Raw genomic sequence first — 20,909 nt, forward strand, 5'->3', positions numbered from 1 at the left:
GTGGCCCCTCTCTTCCATCCCGCTTCTGCCTCCAGAAGACATACCCTTTCTTGGTATACACGCGTTAGATTTGACTGGAGACAATTGTGTAGTTAAGGACGGGGGTGGAATAGATTTTCTGGGTCCACAAGACCCCAAGTCTATTGCATTTTAGCTCCACCTAAGATAGGTTGTCCTATAACGGGTTAATAAATGTCCCTTTTGCTCCCGCTTAGGCCTTCTATGGAGTTTCCAACTCGGTTTCCAGGGTAGCTATGTGATAGGTCCTTTTTCTAATACGATGTCTTCCTTCAGCACATGGAATGGAGCCTACAAAGATTCACCCCTAGGGGTAATTTCTTTATCTCCAGAAGATATACGTGTTTAACTTCTTTCGTTTGCTATCTAGGCTACCAGAAGATGGTAAGTGTTTTAAATGTTTGATGTTGACAAAAGAGGAGCTTATTACTCCTTTGCTATTTTCCTTACCTATTGCTATAGGAGGGCTTTTGTCTAGTATTCCCCCCTCTTTTTAATTAGTTGGTTTGGTGGCCCGTGAGGAATGCTGGATTTGGCGCATCTTCATAGTTTTATGCAGTTAATACTGCTTTGCCTTAGGGGACAGTTATTGAGGTAGCCTAGTCTGGGGGAATACTTTTTTGAAATCAGTTGATTGATCAAAATAGAAACATTAAAAAACTTTTTTCTCCTATTATTATTGTATTGTCACTGTTGTATTGATCATGTTGTAATTAATGTGATGCAAGGGCTTCAAACTTGCATAATATGAGCCTCCTGTCTTGCCATAGAATGCTTGATCCCCCTCACTAGCGTGAGAAGGGGGTTTAGATTCTATTAAAGACAAGGAGGCGAGTATTATCCCACCCACCCTTGATTTGTTGTTATATGATTTGGCTTTTGTGGCACGCCTATACACAGGTGTTTCAAGTGAGAACATTCTTTGGTATGTTGTTTTTCCCATCCACCCACCCTTCTTTGTTTGTTGTTCTTACAGCTACGGGCTGAGGGGTTCTGTTCAGGAACGTGGATCACAGTTATAAGATGTGGTGAATGCGGGATACGAGAGCTTCGCTGGATTTTGTCCTCATAATTTATCGTCTGGTCTGTGCAGTGGACGTCTGGTTCAAGACAGCTACAGAAAGAGGAGTTGGGATTGGAGTAAAGGACTTATATAGAGGAGGATCCCTGCTCATTGGTCTCCGGCAGGGCATGACCTGTCCTCCATGATGGATTGGGGAGTCCCCCCATGTACTGACACTGAACTCTATTTAGTTCTGTTTTCAAACTTTTTTGTTTGTAAAAGTTTTTTCTTTGCTGCTGTGGTTTCAGAGTAAAGATTGTAATGCATAATACTCGCCTCCTTGTCTTTAATAGAATCTAAACCCCCTTCTCACGCTAGTGAGGGGGATTAGGCATTGTGCCACAAGATACGTGTGGGACTGGATCAGCAAGGAAATGAATCTATTAATTGTGGGGGCATTGTGAACCGCTAATCAGTGTTAGTGGTTCACCAACCATAGACAACAACGTAGAATTAGGTGAATGCAATGTAGGATTTAAAATATTAATGGTGAATTCTTGTGACACAAATAGGTTTAGGTCACTGGAAAGGATGACTTATTGGATTGGACCAAGGTACCATTGAATTTAACACACACGGATCGGTAAGGTTGGCTGTACAATAAGAACTGCGTCGTATTTGCCCAGTATAGGTGGGGAGCTGGGTTAACAACTGCAGGGATATCTACCAGCGAGTGAAGTGGGTAGTGTGGGCATTGAAAGAAACACAAACAAATAGTTTTTGCCCAAATACAGGTTGCACAACATGTCCCAATTAGGCTCACCAGACATGTTTTCAGGAATAGAGGGGGTGTTGAACAGTTCTTGCAGGGACAAATTCGACGAGGAGGCCAGGATGTTCGTACAATTTTAGGAACAGATGCGGAAATGGGCAAGGACTGGGCACAGAAAATGTTGGAGGATGGGCAGGAACTGCTTCCTCACCAACAAAATGTGCAGGCGCAGGTGTATGCAGTCTCGATCCTGGACGGCACCCCACCGCCTGCTGAGGCACCAGCGGGTACACCTAAACTGAAAAGGGCAACACGGGTGGCAAAGGGTGAGGCTGTCTCTGGATTACCCGTGGGGGATTTGTTACCACCTTGGCTGGGGGAGCAAATGACATCGACGCCAAAGAAGCGGGCGGCACGAAAGGCAAAGGGTAAAGAAATAGTGGCTTTACCACTAGAGGTTGTACGGCCACAAGCACCATCTACTGGTGGGGATGCTCCCACAGGCACACAGAGGCCGGCTTTAGTCAATTTGTTGGATACAGTTGCTGTTGCTATTTCACCCCCTGAAGTATCCAGTAATGATTTATTGAGTTAACTTCCAGCTGTTGTTGCAGGGATGAGTGAGAAAATCAATGAGACACTAGGTGAAATGTTGAAGTTAGTGCAAGAATCAGTGCTGGCTATGCCTTGTGCACCCAGCACAGCCATGAGGGAAGTGTGGGGTGCCCACACCCCCGAGCCAGCTGCCATTGCAGGGGTCTCAGGGACTGTCGGGGAATGTCCTAACCTAGCCCGCTGGCACTTCAGATCCAGACAGTTTTCAGGGGCACAGGGGTACAAGTCTTATCTGATAAAGGGGTGGGTACTTCTTGCTCCAAACCAGCACAGCAGTCTGGGGCAATAGCATGGACAACCACTGAGAACGGCCAGTGGTCAAAGTGCACGAAAAGAAGTAGTGGAACTATGTTCCCTACTGGTCTGCCCCCGCTCTCCACCAACCCCAACCCCACGCCCCCCCACGCGAAATACAAATCCTCAAACACATGCACCTGCTTTCTAAGGGAATGTTCAGTACAGTTCACTGAATTGCAAGTTTCAACTTCTTCCTACAGTTTTATTTTTAAACAAACCCATTCCGGAACGGTTTCTTTTTAAAATAATAGTATAGGAACAGTAAAAATTAATTTTAAAAAGTAGAGGAGCACCGCTCCCGCCCACTTTGACCACTGAGAACGGCGCTGCTGGGACCGGGATAAGTGCGATTGATCCAATACCTTTAACAGTAGCACCCACACTGCAGCCCGCTCAGCCGTCTGAGGGAGCAGCTGGTACAACCACCATTGTTGGCAAAGCTGGGTGGGGGGGGAGTTGAGGTTACCCTCCAACGGGTTGAAATCGCGCCCTTATTATCTGACAGATCCACCTCAGCGTGGTATATCCCCCATATCTATGAAGGAAAGGATCTGGGCAAGGGAGTATTTTGACATACTATGCATATTAGAGACTGAAACTGCGAGCCCTGACCTTAGTTTTAGCAAGGACGAGGGCAAGAAGAGGCAAAGAAGGTTCAGGCCTGAGGAGAATATACAAAATTGGGAGTTGGCATTTGATCTACTTGCATCAGTCTGGATGGAGAAATACCCTAGCCAGGGCCAGGCTTTATGGACATATAAGAGGGGGAGCACGATGGAATATAGGCAATATAGCTCCACAGGGTGGATTGATTACGACAGGGCGTTTAGAAAGAAAATGGCCCTGGCACCGGAAATGACATGGGATCAAAAGCATATGGAGGCATGGGTTGCATTCATGGGAGGTAAGGAGAGGACCAGTAGGCCCAATGACGAGTTGTACATGGGAGCTAAGAAGCCTTGGTACAGTAAGAAGAAACAGAATAAAAAAGAATGATTGGTGGCCCTTTCAGTCAGCCCCCTCAGGACAGGGGGGTGATCGGGTGCACAAGGGCTCCATGGTTGGTAAACCATGTAGATCGTTCAACAAAGGGTATTGTACTTGGGGGCCCAGGTACAAATTCCCACATCAATACTTCAAGTGTGGGGGCAGTCACCCGGTCACAGCCTGTTTTAAAACAGAGGGGGCTTCTAGGTGCAGAGGACAGCACAAAGGGGGCCAGGGACGGGATTGGGGGGAAAGGCCCATCCCCAGTTGACAGAGAGGTGTACTGGAATTCCTACAGGTTTACCCAAGGTCAGGTGATAGGGAATTGCTGTGGGAGGGTTTCAGTGAAGGGTTAAGGATCCCCTACAAGGGCCCTCTGACAGAGGAATGCGAGGAACCTCCCTTCTGCACTCCGCCAACCCCATGTGGTAACACAGGGTGGCAGGCCCATTCCCTGCCCCTCTGCTTCCCAAATGTATTATCTCCCCCTTGGGCGTCGTGCCCAAGAAAGAAAAGGGCAAGTTTAGGTTAATTCACCACCTTTCCTACCCGAAGGGGGATTCGGTAAATGACTGGCTAGATCAGGACCGGTGCTCAGTGCATTATGCCTCTTTTGACCAAGCCATGTTGATGGTCACTGCCACAGGGGGACGGGCCCTCTTGGCCAAAGTGGACATTGAGTCCACAGTTAGACCGTTGGGAGGGCCATTTCTATGTTGATAAATGTATGCCAATGGGTTTCTCTGTGTCTTGTGTATATTTTGAATCCTTTAGCACATTTCTGGAGTGGGCTGCTTGCAGGGTGGAATCACGGGGGGACATCATCCATTATCTAGACGTTTTTATGTTCATGGGACAGGAAGGGTCCAGGGATTGTATGCTGGCACGGTCTTCCTTTCAAAACTTGATGGCCAGGATGGGTATCCCACTGGCACCAGAGAAAACACAAGGACCCACGGAAGTGTTGACATTCCTAGGTATTGAGATAGACACCATAAAGGTGTCTTGCAGGTTGCCCCAAGAGAAGGTGCCTGAACTGATTAAGGAGAGTCTTCTTTGGCAAAAGACAGGACCACCCTGGAAGGGGTGCAGCAATTGTTGGGGAAATTTAATTTTTCATTAAAAGTCATCCCGGTTAGGCAGAGTATTTGCCCGCAGGTTGGCAAGGGCAACAGCAGGAGTGTCACAGGCCCACACCACGTCCGCCTAGGGGCGGGTTTAAAGGAGGATTTGCGCATGTGGCTGGCATTTCTCTGTGAGTTTAATGGGGTACTGTTATGGAGGGGCTCTTGGCAGACCAGTGAGGAACTACAGTTATACTCTGATGCTTCAGGGAGTGAAGGTTTAGGGGTCATCCTGGTGCACCCATAAATGGCCGGGGCAGTGGCAAAAGAAGGGTAGGACAAAGAATATAATGGCGTTAGAGCTATTTCCTATTGTCCTGGCACTCATACTATGGCCCAAGGAACTGTGTAACAGGAGGGTGCACTTCTGGTGTGACAACAAGGCTGTAGTGCAGGCCATTAACCTGCAGTCAGCCTCTTGCCCGCAGGTATGGAGCCTGCAGAGAAGGTTGGTTGAGGTGTGCTTACGAGGAAATATCAAATTCAGGACACGGCATGTACAGGGTGTGGTGAATGTGGCTGCTGATGCTCTTTCTTGTTTTCAATGGCGCAAGTTCCGGGCGGCACACCCAAATGCAAGGAAGGAAGGGATGTTATTCAGGAGCGAGTGGTGGCAGCTGTTGATGTGGACCAGGCGCTCCGGCATTAGGGGGAGTGATCGCTCACACCAGGTGTTAGATCCAGGTACCGCCAGACTACGGTAAATTTGTCAACATGATTGAAACACAGGAAATTGCAGGAGGTTCACTGGGAGAACAAGTGCGTGCATTTGTTGTACAAGCACATGGTAACAGTAAGAGCAGGAGTTGGGCGGTGGGTCACCTGGCGGCCATAGCATTCCATTGAAAGTTGAAGGGGTTGGGGGACCCAACCAAAGGGTTTTTGGTAATTATGGCTTTGAAGGGATGGGGCTGGGCAGAGGAGCACAGGCGGGACATTCGGAAACCCATCAATTTCGAATTGCTGGAGAAACTGCTGGGTGCTTTTAGGATCAGCGAATTGATGGCAGCAGGTAAAGATGATCTCTCTGGTAGGGCTCTTGCTTTGGGAGATGTACAGTTCAGTCCAAAAGCAGACAGGGAGGTTTTGACCATTAAATTGCGCCTGTGTAAAACGGATCAAGGGAGAAAGGGAAGTTGGTGGCGCTGCACCAGTCAACCCACAGCAACAGCTGTCCGGTCGCTTTTTGAAGGGGGTACTTGACTTTGAGATCACAGCAGCCAGGCCCCCTCCTGGTGCATTTAAGTGGGGCACCACTCACCAACTACCAGTTTAGGAAGATTCTTCCAACCACGCTGGGGGCAGTAGGGATGAAGGGGAGGGAATGGTCCTCCCACAGTTTCCGCATCAGTGCTGCCACAGCAGCCTTTTTGCAGGGCATGCCAGCACCTGCAATTCAAAGGATAGGGCGATGGGAGTGGAACCGCTTCCAGCTACATGTAAGGGCACAGAGTCCGTGACAGGTGGTACTTAGTGGGTGTTTCTCTGCATGCCAGAACAGACGGATTTGATGGTTGTCGGACTTTATGTTTCTCAACATGTTTTCTCAACCCAATATTTTGTATCAACAGATGAGGCAGTATGGATTGTGGGCCATACATTTATAAAGCGGGCGGAGGTCGCGGGGCAGCAATGGCAAATGGACCCTAACCTAGGATTGGAAAAGAACAGGGTGGTTTGGTTGGGGGCATCAGGTATGAGGTGGCATTCATTGTTACCAGCAGTGCACAGACGGCTGCAGTGGAGGCCTGCGCCCAGGGTGCTGATGATGCATTTGGGTCGTAATGATCTGGCTATCATGGGAAGGGGCCGACAATGGACCCAGATCTAAGTGGGTCTGCGTGCACTGGCACAAGAATTACCTGGTACTAACATTATCTGGTAGGAGGTGGTGTCCAGATTTCAATGACGCAAGATTGAAACATTTGCAAAAGCCGAGGGCTTTGGTTTTGTAAGACACACCTGCCTAAATTTGCTCCCTTCCCACTATATGGCAGATGGTGTGCATCTTTCGGATAAAGGGAATGACCTGTTCTTCACAGACATTCTGGGGGCCCTCTTGAAGGCTGGTTGCAGCTACAACAATGGTAAGTTTTAGTGGAGTGTGTGGGTTTTGGGGGGCCACCCCATAAGCGTGGTGGAGTTCGGGGAAGTCCTAGCCGGAGAGGAGAGCGACACAGCGGTTCGTACCATGGGCAGGTTTTCCGATGGCCGCAATCGAGCCAAAGTCGGACGATGGGCACTGAGTCCCTTAGGGACACTTGAGATTCCTCACCTGCAAGATTCAGTGGCCGGAGGAGGAAGTACTGCATACAGTACAATCTGGAGCGTATGTTCGATGCCTTGCAAAAGCCGTGGGCGGCACGGGGACACCGGAACATTCAAAACAATAACATTGCCCTGCTTTTGGGCCACCTTTAGATGTTTATGGTCATGAACCATGATGTGTTTAGGGCTGGGACTGCCCCCGTATTGTGTATGCGCCAATAAAATGTGACCTTTTGTTTCCAAATGTATAACAATTGTTGGTCTATTATTTGGGTAGTAAGGTTTATGGTCTAGGGTCTCACCCATCCCCCCCCGGCCAACCCCTCTCCTCTGTAGGTAACTCCCACCTTTCCTCCGGGAGGAAGGGGTATCCCCAGGGCTGGTACATCTGGCGTGCCCTGGGGATGGCATATAAGGCGGGGGGACTGGAGCTCAGTCTCTTTCCAGCCCCCCACCGCCTGAAGTAACAACCCCCCCTCACCCTTCTGGCTAGTTTAGAACAGGTAAGTAAACCGCAGGGGTCAGAATAGGATATATTTTGTCATGGGTAGAAGACCAAGGTAAAAGAGTGTGTGCAGCCATTTAATTTGCGTACAACGATTCAATTTGCGTACAGCGGATCTCGAGGTCGTAGGTCAATGGGAACTGTTGATTATGGGTAGGGTACTGTCTGCACAAGCTCTTAAACTTTCCGGGTTTATTGAAATAGGTGTAGGCAGCATTTTAACGTTAAAGATGTAAATTGGATCAAGATGTGTAAATATGTAAAATGTAGTTTCAGCGGATTTCGAGGTGTAAGTTGTTTTTTTTTCCTTTACCATGTATTAATTGTTTTCTGTTACACGCAGAGTTCGGGGCAGTCCTAGCCGGGGAGGAGAGTGACTCAGAGGTTCTTACCGTGGGCAGGTTTCCTGATGGCCGCACTCGTGCCAAATTCGGACGAAAGGCACTGAGTCCCTTAGGGACACTTGAGTTTCCTCACCTGCAAGATCCAGTGGCCCGTGGAGGAAGTACTGCGTACAATACAATCTGGAGCGTATGTCCGGTGCCTTGCTAAAGGTGTCGGCGGCAAGGGGACACCGGACCAGTCAGAACTAGAACATTGCACTGCTTTTGGGCTACCTTTAGAAGTGTATGGTCGTAAACCATGTGTTTAGGGCTGTGACTGCCCCCGTATTGTGTATGCTCCAATAAAATGTTTCCAAATGGATAACAATTGTCGGTCTATTATTTGGGTAGTAAGGTTTATGGTCTAGGGTCTGACCCCGCCACCCACCTGGAAAAGGGGAGAGGGGCCAATGGGGGATGGCACCACTATGCAGATTCAGGGGCTGACAAGGCTCTGCTCGCATAGGCGATGATGTGCCTGGGGTGTGTATCAGCTCTGCTTGTCTGTGCCAGCATTACCCAGAGTCCTACATGGCTAGCGTCCACTATAATTTCCGTGTGCCAGTTGGGGTCAAAGTAAGCCAGACGGCGTGTCACTGCCAGGGCCTTCTTGATGTATTCGAACGCATCCGGGCAGGCTGTGGACCAGACGAACGCCGATCTTTCTGTAGTAATCTTCGTATCGGCTCAGTGATGGACGCGTAGTGAGGGATATAGCGTGCACAGTAACCGGCCACCCCTAGGAATGATCGGACATCCGCAACTTGCATTGGTTCTTCTAGGCTGGTGATGGTACTGATTTTGTCAGGGTCAGGTGACATGCCGTCTGCAAAGAAAATGTGACAGTTTTAGTTTCTTCTTGCTGAACCGACACTTTGCGATGTTGTTAGGCCAGCATTCTGTATCGCCGTGCATGTCGCTAGCAGGGCTGCATCGGGGTCCTCGCGTGATGTTCCAAACACGAGTATATCAGCGCTGTAATTCAGCGTGCCCTTGATGGGTCTGATCACCTGTTTTATGGCCTCTTGGAAGATTTTGGCCGCAGAGGAAATGCCGAAATTGAGGAGTCTGTACCGAAATAGGCCTTCATGGGAGGCGAATGTGGTGATGCCCCTTGATTCGGGGTGTAGTTCCAGCTGGTGGTACCCTTGAATTAAGTAAAGTTTCGAGAACATCACCGATTTGTTGAGCTGGACCATCATGTCTTCTATGCACAGCCCTGGGTGGCGCTCTCTTTGCATTGCGGTGTTCGCCATTCTCATGTCCACACACAACCGTAGTCGTCCACCTTCCTTGGGCCCAATAATCAGTGGTGACACCCCTGGGGTGGGACACGTTGCTGGCTCGATGATACCATCATTAAGTAGTTGGTCGAGTTCTCTGGAGACAGCCACTTGTAGATGAAATCCCAACCTTCTGTGGTGCTGGGGGACGGGTCTGACGGATTCATCTATGTGCAATTTAACAGGAACTCCTTTGAGCTTCCCAAGTTCTGTGCATAGCTGGGGGAACCTCGTCATGATCTCCTCTTTTGTGATGAGGTCTGTCCCTGCAGAGGCGGTGTTGATCGTGCAGACTATACTTGTCCTGTCGCTTCTCACTGCGGTTGAGTGAATCACTTCCCCCTTCACGAAAATGAATATCGATGGGGCCTAGGCACAATGCTGTATGGTAGCTGAGGAGGCAGCAACCTTTTGTCGGGCTCCTGATGACATGGATAGTGGTGTCCACCATCAAGCCATTGTGTAGGAGTTGTCGCTTGAAGTGTCCAATTGCATGAAGGGGTGATGTCACCCCCCACTGGAAAACCCTTGAGTATGTTTCTCAAGTGTCTGCCTCTCAGGGATTTCCAGAAATTCTTGCTCCCTCATGATGTTGACCGTGGCGCCAGAATCGACTAGGAAGCAAAACTGTCTATTCCCGATCTTTACCGCTATCCTAAGCGCCTCTTTTGCTTCCCGGGCATCCTGGATGACGTTGACATATTCATCTTAGTATGCTTGGTCGTAGTTGACACTTCCATGAGAGGGTGCGAATTGTTGTTGGTCATCGTAGTTCTGAGAGGGGTGTGGGGGCTCATCATACTCATCTTCCAGTCGTGGGGACTGATCATAATATCCGTAGTCCTGGGCGCAGTCAGGTGGGTGGTATTCCTCCACTGCACTGACATACCGTCGTCCTGGATGGTAGAACCTGTTCTGGTAAACTGGGGCTTGCGGTGGTAATCCATACATCCTGCTCTGTGGTTGTGGGTTCCTTCTTGGGGTAGAGAATGGTCTGCCTTCCCTACAGACGGATTGGAAACTGCCTTCTCTCTCGCAGTTGGTGCATCTTTGTGAGAGGGCGGGGCAGGTCCCTAGGAGTGGGAAAGTCATTCCACAGCGATAGCATTGCCTCTGTGGTCTGGGTCCAGGCTGGTTGGTTACCTTGTACGATGTAGTCCCCCTTTCACCTGGTCACTGGCTGGACAGAAGCAATGAGTTTGGTTTTGGTCCTGCTTTGTAACAGGGGTGCCCATCAAGGAAGCTGCTTGTGCGTCAAGCCTCTCGAAAATTCTCGCCAACTCACTCACTTCATCAATCGAGAGGGGCTTCTTCAGCGATTCTTTCTTGAGGGGCGGTGACAAGCATCCTTCTATCATACGTAGTTGTATTGCTTCGTCCATGGAGAATGCATGGAATTGACAATTCGTCGACACTCTCTACAGCCTCTGTTTGCATTGGTTGACTATGTATCTCTCATAGTTTTCATCGGTTTCGTTCAATTACAGGTTTTTTGTTAAGGGCGGTAATTAGTGAGGGAAAATCTAGTTGGTCCTCTGGTGGAATTGTCTTAACGATGGTCATTATCTCACTGCCAACCAGGTTGATGAACATATCGTGTAGGTTGGGTGATTTTTCCTCTCCTGCTGCTTTCACAAAATGGTTAACGTCTTCCATCCACTCAATCCACCTCAGACCTTTGTCTGCCTGAGGGGTCATTCTGAATGGGAGTGGCATGAGCAACAAAACTTTCTTGGACCTGGCCATAGGGGGTGGTGTCCCTGGGTTGCTCATGGTGGCAGGTGTGGTAGTTGAGGTACAAGTTGCGCTTTTGTACCGACTTACTGTTGTCGAGGATGCTGTGCAGCTGCCTATGGCCCTTCTGTCGATGTGGGAGGGGGGTGGGTGGTTACTGTCTGTGCGTTCTGGGTAACTGATTCACCTGCTCCTTTGTGCTGGACAGTGTGCACAGACCCTTCGCGGGTCAATGCACCGTGGATTCTCGATTTCTGTCCTCCTCTCCGATTTATATGTATGCTTTCCCCCTTTTTTTTTCTTGGATGCACACAGTTTTCCTGGGGTGGAGACGTGCCTCCTGGGGTTCACCTTTCCCTTCTTCCCTTTCTTAGGGTTGAGTAGTGGGGCTCAGTGCTCTCTCCACAATCAGTGCTGTATCAGGTCCTTTAATTTGTGCAGCCAGCACGTGGAAGGGAATGGCTGCAAGTGGAGCAGTGGCACCGCGTGTAGCTGAAGGCGGGAGAGAGACAACAAAATGCTGTTTAGGCCACAGACCTGATGCGAGTGCTGTGCTTCAGCACGTGTCACCCCCACGTGGGCCTGCTGATGAAGGAAACTGCTGGTGGATTGCCGCACGGCCAGCACGGGAGACAACTGTGTCTCGTTCCTTCGTGGAGCATCTTAGAGGGGATGCCTGGAATGGTGTAATCCGCACGCACGGGATCGGGCGTGGTATTCTGTTCAGCGGGATCGCCGGTACTTGCAAGGATACACGGAGTACGTATGTGGTCTGTATGATCTGGTCCGCTGGTAGACAGCCTCGCTGCCAGTTGTTATCCGGATGGGTATGGAAAATAAAGGATGCGGCACCGGAGGTCAACTTAACCATGTCTTTTTTTATTAACTATCAAACACCAACTGACTTTCCCCCTTTCTAACTCCTCCCCTTCCTCCTACGTTCTTCTCCTCTCGCCAATCTCCTGACTCACCCTTAAAGGGGCAGAGACATAACAATTTCCTTTTCCGAGTATAAATCCACTACTACTTGTCCCAGAATGAAAATTAAATAAAGGCTGGAAGGGCATCCCACATAGGACAGGATGGCATGTATGGCAACTATACCAGTCTTAGGGGTGCTAGAGGGGCTGCCCAGAGCCCTGTGGAGGATAGGGGCAGCTTCTGCGTTGCGCCATACAAACCCACTGGAACCCTTTTGTTGTTGGTCAGGAACTGCTTCCTGTATGGGATCGATCCCCTATTTATCCACTCCACGTAACGTGACGTACGCCGGCACGTACCCGTGTCGGACGTTGGTCACCACATCCCATGCTTTGAGCTGGCCGGGGGACGAGCCCCGGCAGTCTCCAGAAAAGGATCCTGAGCCAGGACCCACCCCGACTAGCCACTACCATGCTGACACCTGAGGCACCTCGAGTAGCGGCTGCACGGTTAAACAAGCTGCCTGCAGGTGTCAGCACTTTCGATTAGAAGAAAAGAAAAGGCATCGCCTTTTCTTTTTTTCCAACCCAAAGTGCGGACACCTGCAAGCAGCACGTGCAACCGTGCAATGCGGGCTGCCTGATGGCTCTGTACTCAGAAACAGGAGCAGGGCTGGGAAGCCCTCCTTTTGTTTCTAAGTAAATAGCCACCACCCAGCATGAATCCCCTGTGCTCTTCACATTGGCTAATGGCTATTTACTCTGAAATAAAAGGAGAGCTGGGCAGTCCAGCCCTCCTCCTGTTTCAGAGTACAGCGCCATCAGCAGCAGGCAGCACTTTCATTCAAGGAGCCCGTGGTTAAAGTGTTGCACCACAGGGCTCCTTGAATGAAAGGGCTGCCTCCTGGGTGTGAGCTGGGGCACACTGGTCTCACAGCTTTGGTGCACCAAGCCCGTTCTTTTGTTTAAAAGGAGGGGCTGGGCAAATCAAAGGTAATAATGCCAGTGCGCCCCAGCTCTGCTTCTTTTACCAGCCCCCACCCCTTAGGTGAGGGGCCTTAGATAGGGGCGCACACCGGTACTTAGGCCACGCCCCCGAATGAGAGCCCCCCTCAATTTCTAATCCCACTTAAACACTGACCACATCCCTTATATAATCATCATAACCATGTAACATAATCACAACACCATCAGTATCTCTAGACACCCTTCTTAAAACGATACCTGGACCTTTTCTTCACTCACCAGGAGAGAAAAGCACATAGTCTTGCAACATGGTTGCCATTTTTCTCATTGTTCTCTGCAGGGGTGGGGGGGCTAGGTATCTTGGAGGACATCCGCCCCCACTGACCTCTGGCCCCCCGGGGGTACCTACCCCTTGCGCCGAAACACGCATAGGAAGGGGGTTGTAATGTGCAGCTTTTTACTATCTGCCATGCTGCTTGGGCAAGTTCATATATAAATGGGCAATGTGTATGCATTAGCACATTGGCGTTTTGCGTGCCATAAAAGTTGTCCCCAAGAAATGTTGTATGTGGGTCTAGCACTGAGGTACGTTAAAAGTAATATGGCCGGAAATGCTGGAGAATGGTTCATGTGCCCAGGACGTTAACCACGCCGTCTGGGTTTGTGTAGGATTTGTATTTGAATGACGTGATAGATTTCTAGAATGATTTGCATGCACACAGGGCGGTTTACGCACCTCATGGGTTTGTTCAAATTCAATTCGATGCACCTTATGTGTTCAGAGCAATGTTTATAATATGTATGACCCATGTTGGCACATGTGGCCTGGGGTTGTCCCCAGTAGGTTTAGGTCTCATGACACAGTCAGGACGCCGTGCCAGGGGTTTTTGTTTGCTTTTGATTGTTTGCAGGTTGGCCGCCGTGCCACTGGGTGAAAGTGCTATGATTAGCACCGTTTACCTTTCTATATTTAAAGGGTGCTTTCATGTTGGGGCGTGGCGCATAGTAGAACACGTAAAGGCAGGCACAGCCGCCCGTAAATGCGTTCTTAATTGATTACCCACTCTCTGCCAAACCCGTTACGGATGCACGCAATGTGCAATCCTAGGTATGTGGGCGAATATAAAAGGCGCCCTGATCCAGCCCCGACTTTACATTAGGGCAGCCCTTACTTGACCGGCCTGCAACTACACAGGCCATTACAGGCATATGGGGAAAAGAACAAGTTACTTACCCCTGGTAACGTTCTTTCGACTGTATGTTCCTCCCACGTATTCCTCATCTTTGATATAATTTCCAGCTACACAAAATGGGGACTGACCCAGACGTGGTACAGCTAATGATGGGGTCACCAATATTCACATAACAAGGGTTTCAAAAGCCGTAAAGACTAAATTTGAAAATTTATGAAATGATTTTAAATGGTATCCAGCAGGATATCCTACTTATTCCAACTTAGAACAACCCAAGGTCACCATAAGAAGCATAGAGCAACATCATTTTACACAAAGAAAAACGTATTTTCTTTCTGACTTATTTATTTCACAAAAAAGAGAGAGTGTGTTTAACAAATACATAAAATTCATTACTTTCAACAAAGACATACAGTTATAATTTGAGCAAAATCTAAGTGCAATTACGGTTTAAGCAAAATTTAAGTGCATTTTATGAAAGTCCGCCAATTGGTCTAGGCAAAATATAAATGCACTTGTAAGCAATATACAGGTCTGCCAACGTCCACTTTTCACTTGGTATATGAAGAGAAAAGAAAGAAAAAGGTCTCAAAGAGAATAAATCAATAAGCAATTGGGAACAGAATTTAAGTTCCATTCGACATTGAGACCGTTAGGACGTTTCGGCGGGCCACCTGTGAGGCCACTGGTGTTGGAAAACCGCCTTCCTCGGGGCAAAGTAAGTAGTGAAATTCCCTACGGGGAAGCAGACAAAATACTCCATCACATAAAGAAATGTATAGTTTGTACAAAAAAGAAAATCAATTGTATTACAACAAAAACATAATATCACATGCTGTATGCTTCTCAAACGGAAATCCTGGGTTGACAAGTTTAAATTAAAAAAAAAACATAATTTCTTTAAGGCTGATCAGTGATTTAAGTTAAGACTACTAATTTAAACTGCCTAGAAGGGGAACCTTACCCTAAATGAATGAGGGGGAAAACTTCAAAGGCAGGAGGTCAAGACGTCAAACAAGACCCTGGTGCAGAGCATGAGCAGGAGTGACTGAAGCAAGACACTGAGTCTCTAAAAGATGTTATGTGCTCTTCTGCAATTATCGCGTACGGATCTTAAATTAATAGAACCCGATGATCATGAACATTCTTCAGAGTGGAGAAAATGATACCCTGTGATGAAGCAACGTTGGTATCAAAATGGATGTTGCGGTAACGAATACCTTTTTTCTTCATCTGCCCACCATTTATGTGTTGTTTTTCACCCTTTTCTTTCTTTTCCTCGCCACATTTCCATTCTTTTGCGTTCTTGCTGGACCGGATTCAATGTGCGTCCGTGCAGGTGAAAGTCTCGAGCGCGAACAAGCGTTCATTGAACGCTTGTTCGCGCTCGAGACTTTCACCTGCACGGACGCACATTGAAGCACTCTGAAGAATGTTCATGATCATCGGGTTCTATTAATTTAAGATCCGTACGCGATAATTGCAGAAGAGCACATAACATCTTTTAGAGACTCAGTGTCTTGCTTCAGTCACTCCTGCTCATGCTCTGCACCAGGGTCTTGTTTGACGTCTTGACCTCCTGCCTTTGAAGTTTTCCCCCTCATTCATTTAGGGTAAGGTTCCCCTTCTAGGCAGTTTAAATTAGTAGTCTTAACTTAAATCACTGATCAGCCTTAAAGAAATTATGTTTTTTTTTTTTAATTTAAACTTGTCAACCCAGGATTTCCGTTTGAGAAGCATACAGCATGTGATATTATGTTTTTGTTGTAATACAATTGATTTTCTTTTTTGTACAAACTATACATTTCTTTATGTGATGGAGTATTTTGTCTGCTTCCCCGTAGGGAATTTCACTACTTACTTTGCCCCGAGGAAGGCGGTTTTCCAACACCAGTGGCCTCACAGGTGGCCCGCCGAAACGTCCTAACGGTCTCAATGTCGAATGGAACTTAAATTCTGTTCCCAATTGCTTATTGATTTATTCTCTTTGAGACCTTTTTCTTTCTTTTCTCTTCATATACCAAGTGAAAAGTGGACGTTGGCAGACCTGTATATTGCTTACAAGTGCATTTATATTTTGCCTAGACCAATTGGCGGACTTTCATAAAATGCACTTAAATTTTGCTTAAACCGTAATTGCACTTAGATTTTGCTCAAATTATAACTGTATGTCTTTGTTGAAAGTAATGAATTTTATGTATTTGTTAAACACACTCTCTCTTTTTTGTGAAATAAATAAGTCAGAAAGAAAATACGTTTTTCTTTGTGTAAAATGATGTTGCTCTATGCTTCTTATGGTGACCTTGGGTTGTTCTAAGTTGGAATAAGTAGGATATCCTGCTGGATACCATTTAAAATCATTTCATAAATTTTCAAATTTAGTCTTTACGGCTTTTGAAACCCTTGTTATGTGAATAATTTCCAGCTTCAGCTGCTTTGGAAAAAAAAAATGTCTCTTGTTGGCAGAGGGCACTGTGCGTCGAGATGGTCGACTCGATGTCACTCGAGGGCTTCCATCTCGGCGTCTTTAAAAGAGCACAAGGTCCAAAGCTCGTAAATTCTACAGTGGGGTAGGTTGGGAGGGCGATGAGGAATACGTGGGAGGAACACCCAGTTGAAAGAACGTTACCAAGGGTAAGTAACTTGTTCTTCAAATGGATTGTGTCCTCCCACATATTCCTCATCTTTGATAGCCTCCCAAAGCAGTAATAAGTTGTTTTGGAGGAGGGAGTAAGAATTGAGTTATTGCTTGGCCAAAATGGAGCATAGTACTGCCTTTCCAAATCTTCCTTCATTGTCAGAAGTGTCTAAACAGTAATGTTTTGTGAACTTGTGGAAGGTGGACCATGTAGCTACCGCACAGATGTCCTTTTTTGGGACTCCCCTCTGAAGGGCAGAGGAAGTTGCCATGCCCCTAGTGGAATGAGCCCTCAAACCCTCCAGAGGATCTTTCCCAGCTAACCTGTAGCACGCCGAAAAAATCAGTATAATCATCTGGATAGAGTATGTTTAGTGACTGACATACCAAGCTTGTGCCCTGTATAACCAATAAAAAGTTGATTATGTTGTCTCAACTTTGCCATCCTAGATATATAGAAGCTTAGGGCTCTCCTTGGATCGAGTATATGGAATCTTTCCTCTTCCTTGCCAAGATGAGGTGGAGGATAGAAAGCTGGAAGCACAATTTTCTGTGTCAGATAGAAGTCGGATACAAGTTTGGGTAAAAATTATGGTTTTACCTCAAGAACAACTTTATCCTAGTAAAAGATGGTAAAAGGAGGTTTACAGGATATTGCTTGCAACTCACTCAACCTGCGGGCTGATGTTATTGCCACTAAGAAAATGGTTTTGTAAGTTAGCAGTCTTAGGGGACAGGAGTGAAGTGGCTCGAAAGGAGCACATGTTAAAAACTTCAAAACTAAGTTAAGGTTCCAAGTTGGCAAATGGAATGGTGTAGGAGGAAACCCATTTGCGAGTCCTTTAAGGAATTGAATTATTAAAGGAATTTTGAAATAGGATGCCTCTTCTGAGGTGCGCTTGAAAATGGAAAGCGCAGCTAAATATCCATTGATTGTTCCAGTCTGGAGCCCCAGATTTGCCAAAGGTAGAAGAAAAGATAACACCATAGGCGTTTCGCTTTGAAAAGGGTCTACATCCTTTTCCCTACACCAGCTGCAGAACTTGTTCTAACGGCTACGGTACAGGGGTTTTGGTGCTGGCCTTCTGGCCGAAAGCACAATCTCCATTACATCATTCAGGCAGTCCCAATCCCTGTACCTCAGCCTCTCAGAAACCATGCCTGAAGCCTGAGTGTCTTGACCTCTGGATGGAGAACCCGACCAACCTCTCACGAGAGAAGTTCCTCTCTTATTGGAAGACATATTTGAGGGCAGATGGACATGTCCAGAAGGTCCGGGTACCACGTCATCCTGGCCCAATCCGGTGCAATTAGGATCATGCATTTCCTAGACCTTCTCAAACTCCTGATAACGTGAGGAATGACGGGGACTGGAGGAAACGCTTACATGAGGGGAAACTCCCAGTCCACCACGAACGTGTCTCCTAGAGCTCCTCTTGGTGGAAATTCCCCAGAGCAGTACAGTTCGCACTTTGGTAGACACTGGTCGCGAACAGATCCACTTGAGGGGTTCCCCAAAGGGTGAAGATCTCTTGAGGAACTTCCTGAGCTAGTTCCCACTCGTGGGAGATTGTGCTCTGCCTGCTCAGAGCATCCGCTGCCATGTTCTCCTCTCCGGCTAGGTGAGCTGCTGATAGGGAGATTCCTTCTTGAATTGCCCAGTGCCAGAGCTTTATTGCCTCTCTGCACAGTGGTAGTGACCAACACCTCATCCCTTGATGAGGTAGTACATAGCCACTATGTTGTCCGTCATTATCAGAACATTCTTTCCACCATACAGAGGCCGGAAAGCCTTCAGCGCTAGTCTGTTTGCCCTCAGCTCCAAAAGGTAGATATGTAGTTTGGACTCTGATAGAGACCAACTGTGATGCTGGAAATACATTGGAGGGACAGGGCCTCCATGTCCTTGTCCTGTACTCCCTTATCATGTGTGTTCTGTGATGTTTTCTGCACAGGAGTCCAGTTAGGACTCCTGGCAGTGCCCTTCCTCTTTATGGTCACGGTGAACAGAGACTCTATGGATACCCTTATGGCACCCATGGGTGGGGGTACAACCCTGTACCCCGAGTGTATGTTTTTTGCACCTGTGTGTTGCCCACAGAGCACCCTGCTGAATGTGGCAGGTGCTCTTCGTATCCCCCATTTTGGGATACCCAGGCTCACCCATAGGAATCAGTAGATTCCAGATAGAAGGTAAGATGGCCCCTGTGGCCTCTTGGTTTCTATTGCCCGTTACCTTGTTTTCCCAAAGTACTGTGAAGCCCGGACTCTGTCCCTTTCCCCGACTGGCTGTTGGGTGGAAGAACCATATATAGGTATTGTGGAGAAGTCAAGGCCAGACTGGCTGGAGCCTCCCCAGTGACTGTATGTTGTGGGTACACCCTTGGGGTGGGGACCTCGGTGAATGGAGTGTGTGACCAATATGCATTCTATATTATGGGTGTCTGGTCTGTGTGTGTGTGACACAATGAAGGAGACAGCCCTGCCTGAAACTGACATGAATGCAGTGTGGTATGCTGAATAGCTGGGTGCTTGCCCCAATACACATTCCTTGTTATGGGCGTCTGGGTGGAAGTGAATGGCCTGAATGCACTGGGAGCCAGATTGGCTGCCTGCCTGCATGAATGCCCTTCTGTGTGATTGGCTGACTGAGCTTGGCTCAGCCAGAGTGAATGAGGGACGCATGCGTATATCTGGTGACCTCTCACTTCCCAATTTGTTCAGAAGCTGCCGTTGAAACTTGAAGCTGCTTATGCTTGAAGCCCAGTTAGAAAAAGAAGAATTGCTGCTGCTTTCGTTCTCCAAAATCTAAAAAGTGTCGAGGACTAATCCGAGAGACAACCTCTCCCCGAGCTATCGTGCAAAAGCTGATCTTCATCAAAGTACCCTGGAAGCCAGCCCCAAAAGACTGTCGACTGGAGAAGGGGTCTGCCGAGAATCTTGAAGTAAAGCACCCGGAGATCGAAGTCCATTGCTGTCGACCGGGGTTCGGAGGATTTCTGTAACCGCTGAAAGCCAGTTGAGTCGTGTTGCCCAGAAGCGGGGACAGCTTGATGCTGTGCTGCTCGATGACCGGAGTCGCAACGCTCCACCTTGCCTAAGAACATTGAACGAGGGGCTCCATTGCCATCACCGATAACCGCTTTGTCCCGCCAGAGAAAGCCGAGGTAGTCGACGACCAAGTAAAGTCCGCCTGTAGGATGCCCGTCACCTGAAGTCTACAAAGACGCTGACATGTGAAGATCCGAAGTCCAGCCTGTGGTCGAGTCCTGATCGCCGAAGCTATCCCGACGCCCCCTGCAGGGCCTACGTTCAGCACCAAGTCTTCTTTGTGGCACCAAACTCTTTGCACCAAGGTGGACCGCATGCCTCATCTTCACAGGACTTCCACGATCGATCGTGGAAGAACACCATGAAGGTCAAAACTGCAGTTTTGGCGCAAGTGTTCACTTTTCTTCGAGGAATCGCGACACCCTGTGGCTCCTGCTTTAAAGAGAGTCCACTCTCGAGGAATCCGTCGATGAACCGTCTAAGACACTCTTTTATCTCAGGTACCTTGGGGTGGTTGAACATTTTAATCAGGAAACAAGACTATTTAAAGATTAATGGACTGGGCTTGTTAATACTCTTTATTACAGGTTGCCCAACTGGTGGGGATCCTCAATCAGAAATGTGTCTTAGTAGCAAAATAACCATTCTGCTATTGTTTAACCCAATTTGCCTTCCTTCCTCTAATCTATGGTGATACACATTACTTTATAATTTGTAAGCCATTATAACTGTCAGAAGTAGATGCATTTGAAAGGAGTCAATAGCTAAGTGTGGTACCACAGACATTTTATATATTTGCCATATTAGAAGTGCCAAAGTACAAAGTGTGTTATTAATTGATGTGTATATATATTGAACCTTATTTATATATAAAGAACTGTGTTCGTACATAACAGTGTGTGGACATTCCTTTGTGGGGGCTTGGGGACTACACGGTTCTTAAGAACCAGCCTGCATCCCCACCTGAGAGCTTAAGCCTTGGTTACTTGTCCATAGTTACCATATAGAGAACCTTGGCTGGGGTGCTCTGTGCATCTATTCTGCCTTATAGAGCGCAGGAGTACAGATACCCCCTCCAGTCTTTATACCAACGACCGCTGATTGTCAGATCGTTGGTATGGCCTCCAATGTCAGGTTTAGCCCCAAGATCAC

The 20,909-nt window shown here is 47.8% G+C and overlaps 2 long non-coding RNA genes across 2 annotated transcripts; one reads left to right on the forward strand and one right to left on the reverse strand.

Annotated features, from left to right (window-relative positions):
* Window positions 1-14,393: 14,393 nt before the first annotated feature.
* On the reverse strand, window positions 14,394-15,221 carry LOC138574055 (uncharacterized). The gene is made up of 2 exons (XR_011303930.1): window positions 15,033-15,221; window positions 14,394-14,803 (listed from the first exon to the last, which is right to left on the reverse strand). It is a non-coding gene; the product is annotated as an uncharacterized lncRNA (long non-coding RNA).
* Window positions 15,222-15,521: 300 nt separating this feature from the next.
* Window positions 15,522-16,322, forward strand: LOC138574161 (uncharacterized). The gene is made up of 2 exons (XR_011303931.1): window positions 15,522-15,681; window positions 15,913-16,322. It is a non-coding gene; the product is annotated as an uncharacterized lncRNA (long non-coding RNA).
* Window positions 16,323-20,909: the final 4,587 nt, after the last annotated feature.

This window comes from Ambystoma mexicanum, chromosome 1p (genome assembly GCF_040938575.1).
Source record: "Ambystoma mexicanum isolate Mex_15411 chromosome 1p, UKY_AmexF1_1, whole genome shotgun sequence".
Taxonomy (NCBI): Eukaryota; Metazoa; Chordata; class Amphibia; order Caudata; family Ambystomatidae; genus Ambystoma; species Ambystoma mexicanum.